Source organism: Lithobates pipiens, unplaced genomic scaffold (assembly GCF_037356315.1).
Source record: "Lithobates pipiens isolate NorthernLeopardFrog02 unplaced genomic scaffold, aLitPip1_a1.2 Scaffold_16, whole genome shotgun sequence".
Lineage (NCBI taxonomy): Eukaryota > Metazoa > Chordata > Amphibia > Anura > Ranidae > Lithobates > Lithobates pipiens.
Genome location: NW_027507748.1, coordinates 2542543 through 2549064, shown reverse-complemented (window position 1 = coordinate 2549064; position 6522 = coordinate 2542543). Strand labels below are relative to the sequence as shown.

The 6522-nt window shown below is 52.5% G+C and overlaps 1 protein-coding gene across 2 annotated transcripts in view; it reads left to right on the top strand.

The window, feature by feature from the left end:
* The window catches only part of CASQ2 (calsequestrin 2), a 109812-nt gene that overhangs the window by 51109 nt on the left and 52181 nt on the right, over positions 1 to 6522 (top strand). The window lies entirely within an intron of this gene.

The following is a 6522-nucleotide window of genomic DNA, read 5'->3' as shown; positions in this document are numbered from 1 at the left end:
GAAATAGAAGGAAGAATGACATTTAGCTGGAGGAGGTGTAAGAGGAGCCGAGGGATAGAATTCTGTGACATCAGCATGGAGGAGAACGAGGAGGAATCCTCACCATATGGGAGGGAGGAGAACCCCCAACAATTGTCTGATACCCCCACACAATGATCCCCCTCCCCCTGGGCCAGAACCCCCCACCGGGGCCTCGGAGACACCAGCAACCCACCAACCATTTGTCTGATACCCCCACACAATGACCCCACCGGGCCAGAACCCCCCACCGGGGCCTCGGAGGCACCAGTAACCCACCAACCATTTGTCTGATACCCCCACACAATGACCCCCCCGGGCCAGAACCCCCCACCGGGGCCTCAGAGACACCAGCAACCCACCAACCATTTGTCTGATACCCCCACACAATGACCCCACCGGCCAGAACCCCCCACCGGGGCCTCGGAGACACCAGCAACCCACCAACCATTTGTCTGATACCCCCACACAATGACCCCCCCGGGCCAGAACCCCCCACCGGGGCCTCAGACACCAGCAACCCACCAACCATTTGTCTGATACCCCCACACAATGACCCCCCCGGGCCAGAACCCCCCACCGGGGCCTCAGAGACACCAGCAACCAACCAACCATTTGTCTGATACCCCCACACAATGACCCCCCCGGGCCAGAACCCCCCACCGGGGCCTCAGAGACACCAGCAACCCACCAACCATTTGTCTGATACCCCCACACAATGATCCCCCCTCCCACCGGGCCAGAACCCCCCACCTTGACCTCGGAAACACCAGCAACCCACCAACCATTTGTCTAATTCCCCCACACAATGACCCCCCCCCCAAACCAGATCCCCCAGACCGGGACCTCTGAGACATCAGCAAACTACCGACCATTTGTCTGATACCCCCACACAATGACCCCCCTCCCCCCAGGCCAGAACCCCCCACCGGGGCCTCGGGACCTCTTACCAATCATCAAACCAAACCAGCAAGATGGGTCCCAGGAGATGGGAGGGGGAACCAGCAAGATGGGAGTCAGGAGATGGGAGGGGGAACCAGCAAGATGGGTCCCAGGAGATGGGAGGGGGAACCAGCAAGATGGGACCCAGGAGATGGGAGGGGGAACCAGCAAGATGGGTCCCAGGAGATGGGGGGGGGAACCAGCAAGATGGGACCCAGGAGATGGGAGGGGGAACCAGCAAGATGGGACCCAGGAGATGGCAGGGGGAACCAGTAAGATGGGACCCAGGAGATGGGAGGGGGAACCAGTAAGATGGGAGCCAGGAGATGGGAGGGGGAACCAGTAAGATGGGAGCCAGGAGATGGGAGGGGGAACCAGCAAGATGGGAGCCAGGAGATGGGAGGGGGAACCAGTAAGATGGGAGCCAGGATATGGGAGGGGGAACCAGTAAGATGGGAGCCAGGAGATGGGAGGGGGAACCAGTAAGATGGGACCCAGGAGATGGCAGGGGGAACCAGTAAGATGGGAGCCAGGAGATGGGAGGGGGAACCAGCAAGATGGGAGCCAGGAGATGGGAGGGGGAACCAGTAAAATGGGACCCAGGAGATGGGAGGGGGAACCAGCAAGATGGGAGCCAGGAGATGGCAGGGGGAACCAGTAAGATGGGAGCCAGGAGATGGGAGGGGGAACCAGTAAGATGGGAGCCAGGAGATGGCAGGGGGAACCAGTAAGATGGGAGCCAGGAGATGGCAGGGGGAACCAGTAAGATGGGAGCCAGGAGATGGGAGGGGGAACCAGTAAGATGGGAGCCAGGAGATGGGAGGGGGAACCAGTAAGATGGGAGCCAGGAGATGGGAGGGGGAACCAGTAAGATGGGAGCCAGGAGATGGCAGGGGGAACCAGTAAGATGGGAGCCAGGAGATGGCAGGGGGAACCAGTAAGATGGGAGCCAGGAGATGGGAGGGGGAACCAGTAAGATGGGAGCCAGGAGATGGGAGGGGGAACCAGCAAGATGGGAGCCAGGAGATGGGAGGGGGAACCAGTAAAATGGGACCCAGGAGATGGGAGGGGGAACCAGCAAGATGGGACCCAGGAGATGGGAGGGGGAACCAGCAAGATGGGACCCAGGAGATGGGAGGGGGAACCAGTAAGATGGGAGCCAGGAGATGGCAGGGGGAACCAGCAAGATGGGTCCCAGGAGATGGGAGGGGGAACCAGTAAGATGGGAGCCAGGAGATGGGAGGGGGAACCAGCAAGATGGGAGCCAGGAGATGGGAGGGGGAACCAGTAAAATGGGACCCAGGAAATGGGTGGAACCAGTAAGATGGGACCCAAGAGATGGTAGGAACCAGCAAATTGGGACTTGGGAGATGGGAGGAACCAGAAAACACTGAAGGGGGATTAACCAGCAAGCCCTGTAAGGGGACCCAGGAGATGGGAGGAACCAGTAAGATGAGACCTAGGAGATGGGAGGAACCAGTAAGATGAGACCTAGGAGATGGGAGGAACCAATAAAATGGGACCCAGGAGATGGGAGGAACCAGTAAAATGGGACCCAGGAGATGGGAGGAACCAGTAAAATGGGACCCAGGAGATGGGAGGAACCAGTAAAATGGGACCCAGGAGATGGGAGGAACCAATAAAATGGGACCCAGGAGATGGGAGGAACCAGTAAAATGGGACCCAGGAGATGGGAGGAACCAGTAAAATGGGACCCAGGAGATGGGAGGAACCAGTAAAATGGGACCCAGGAGATGGGAGGAACCAGTAAAATGGGACCCAGTAGATGGGAGGAACCAGTAAAATGGGACCCAGGAGATGGGAGGAACCAGTAAAATGGGACCCAGGAGATGGGAGGAACCAGTAAAATGGGACCCAGGAGATGGGAGGAACCAGTAAAATGGGACCCAGGAGATGGGAGGAACCGAACCAGTAAAATGGGACCCAGTGTCAGGTCTACCAGTAGTCTTGTTATCCCAGTATCAGGTGGAGAGACGGTTGAGATCCTGCAGCCAGAATAAAGAGACCGCAACAGATGGTGCAAACAGCCTAACAGGGAACCACCAATAAATAACTCATAGTTAGTAGAGGCCAAAGACAGGAACCCAGTGGGTGAAAGGACAATCCAAGGCAGAAGTACCCAAGGGGTAATCCAATATTCAGAGTCAGGAACAAGCAAAGCCAGCAACCAGAAACAACCAGCACCCACCAAACTAGCACAAACAGGAACCTATACTAGGGCAAGGACAGGAAGGGGAAGTGAGGATTTATAGGGTCACTGATTAGGAGACTACCAACAGTTGGTCCCAGGGTGGAGCCAACATCCAAACTCATGAAGTAGAACCAAACAAAGATTCTACCAAAAAGCAAGTTCCCTGGTGGTTCAGGCAGTAGGAACCTGTCTGTGAACACCAGGCCCCTAGATCAAATCCTGGACACGGCATGACACCCAGTAGATGGTAGGAACCAGTGAAATGGGACCAGGGAGATGGGAGGAGCCAGTAAGATGGGACCTAGGAGATGGGAGGAACCAGAGAGTGCTGCAGGGGACCCAGGCAATGGGAGGAACCAGAGAGTGCTGTAGGGGGACTCAGGAGATGGGAGGAACCAGAAATGCTGCAGGGGAGATGGGAGGAACCAGTGAGCACTGCAGGGGACCCAGGAGATGGGAGGAACCAGTGAGCACTGCAGGGGACCCAGGAGATGGGAGGAACCAGTGAGCACTGCAGGGGACCCAGGAGATGGGAGGAACCAGTGAGCACTGCAGGGGACCCAGGAGATGGGAGGAACCAGTGAGCACTGCAGGGGACCCAGGAGATGGGAGGAACCAGAGAGGATGAGATAAATATTTCTTGAAGTGTTGCCACAGGGATGTTGGGGGCATCAGAAAATCAGGTAATCTTTATGGAGACCTCTTCTGACTTAAACCTATAAAATCCTCTGCTGTTTTCCTGGAAACCACTAGGATTCTGACAACTCTGAACCTGGAAGTGCTTAGTGAAGGTTTTCCTCAGATTCATCTGCCCTGAAGGAGATCAATGAACTGACCAGCCTGCCAGTTCATAGAGCATAAGCGCCAGCTCCACAGATGATCAATAGGGTTTAGGTCTGGAGACATGCTTGGCCAGTCCTTCACCTTTACCCTCAGCTTCTTTAGCAAGGCAGTGGTGGTGTTGGAGGTGTGTTTGGGGAGGTTATCATGTTGGAATACTGCCCTGCGGTCCAGTCTCTGAAGGGAGGGGATCATGCTCTGCTTCAGTATGTCACAGTACATGTTGGCATTCATGGTCCCCTCAATGATCTGTAGCCCCCCAGTGCCAGCAGAACTCATGCAGCCCCAGACCATGACACCCCCCCCCCCACCATGCCTGACTGTAGACAAGACACACTTGTCTTTGTCCTCCTCACCTGGTTGCCCCCACACACTCTTGTCACCATCTGACACCAAATACGTTTATCTTGGTCTCATCAGACCACAGGACATGATTCCAGTAATCCATCTCCTTAGTCTGCTTGTCTTCAGCATCATCTTTAGAAGAGGCTTCCTTCTGGGATGACAGCCATGCAGACCAATTTGATGCAGTGTGCGGCGTATGGTCTGAGCACTGACAGGCTGACCCCCCCCCCACCCCTACAACCTCTGCAGCAATGCTGGCAGCACTCATACGTCTATTTCCCAAAGACAACCTCTGGATATGACGCTGAGCACGTGACCTCAACTTCTTTGGTGGACCATGGCGAGGCCTGTTCTGAGGGGAACCTGTCCTGTTATACCGCTGTATGGTCTTGGCCACCGAGCTGCAGATCAGTTTCAGGGTCTTGGCAATCTTCTTATAGCCTAGGCCATCTTTATGTAGCGCAACAATTCTTTTTTTCATGATTGGTCATAGCAATCACATGACAACAATGTAAACAACCTGTCATGAACGCCTTTCCATTGATAAACAGCTTACTTACTGTTGTGATATGTGATTGGCCCACAGCAATCACATGGTACCTGGCTACTTGTGCCTTTTATTTTCCCCAAAATTTTGGAGTTTCAAAAAACTCGCCGTGCCTCTTACTAAATACCTTGGACTGTCTATTTTTCAAAAAGGGGTGATTTGGGGGGTATTTGTACTGTCCTGGTGTTTTCGGGCCTCGAGAAATCAGATCGGCCCTCAGCACTTCAGGGTTGATCGATTTTCAGGTATATATCCCGTAGTTTGTGGCTATATAACTTTCACCCCAAAAAAATTATATACACTGATTGGGAATGGAGCAGAATACATTTTGGCCTAAATTTATGAAGAAAATAGATTTCATTGGATATGTCTTAACCGGTCACATCTATTTACGGGGGGGCAGAATGGTTCCCCTGTGCAAAATCCCGTACAGATACAGGGTTCCTTTAAGAGCCGCAGGAGGGGAATGCGTTGTGTTACCAGACGGCCACGTGCGATCGCGTGCACTAGCGCCAGCACGGGGATTGGTGTGTGTAAACACACCAATCCCTGTGCTGTCAGAGGAAAGGAGACATGTCATTTGTTCCTACTATGTAGGAACAGCGAAATGTCTCCTCTCCTACTCAGTCCTACGCCCTCACAGTTAGAACACACTGAGGGAAACACACATTTAACCCCTTGATCGCCCCCCCCTAGTGTTAACCACTTCCCCACCAGTGTCATTTACACAGTAATCAGTGCATTTTTATAGCACCGCTCGCTGTATAAATGTCAGTGGTCCCAAAAAATGTGTCAAAATTGTCCGATGTGTCCGTCGCAATGTCGCAGTGCTGCTAAAAATCGCAGATCACCGCCATTACTAGTAAAAAAGCCATAAATCTTTTCCGTGGTTTATAGACGATATACCTTTTGCACAAACCAATCAATATACTTTATTGTGATTTTTTTTTAACCAAAAATATGTAGAGGAACATATATAGGCCTAAACTGATGAAGAAATGTCTTTTTTTTATACATTGTGGGGTATTTATTATAGCAAAACGTAAAAACTAATTATTATTTTTTTTTAATTGTTGCTCTTTTTTTGTTTATAGAGAAAAAAATAAAAAAACGTAGAGGTGATCAAATACCACCCAAAGAAAGCTCTACTTGTGGGGAAAAAGGACGCAAATTTCGTTTGGGTACAGCGTCAAACGACCGCGCAATTGTCAGTTAAAGCGACGCAGCGCCGAATTATAAAAAAAGTGCTCTGGTCAGGAAGGGGGTAAAATCTTCCGGGGCTGAAGTGGTTTTAAAAAAAGTAGAAAATATTGGGGGGGGGTTCCAAAATGTTTTTTTTTTTCGTTTCGTCTTTTTTTGTTTATATAATAAAGAACTACAGGAACCTTCAGCCAAGTATGTGACTGGGGGGGGGGGTGATCAGCGAGGACAATCCTGAGGACTTCCCGGTGGTAGCACACCAGGGATCATTAGTGCCGTGGTCTCCAGACTTTCAGGTAGCAGTAATGGAAGGAACTCCCACTAGAAGTGTCTGGACCCCCTGCAGGTCAGTGGTGCATCCTAGGTTGGCAGGATATGGGCTCTTGGCTGGGAGTCCTCCGGATCAGGTTACTGTCAC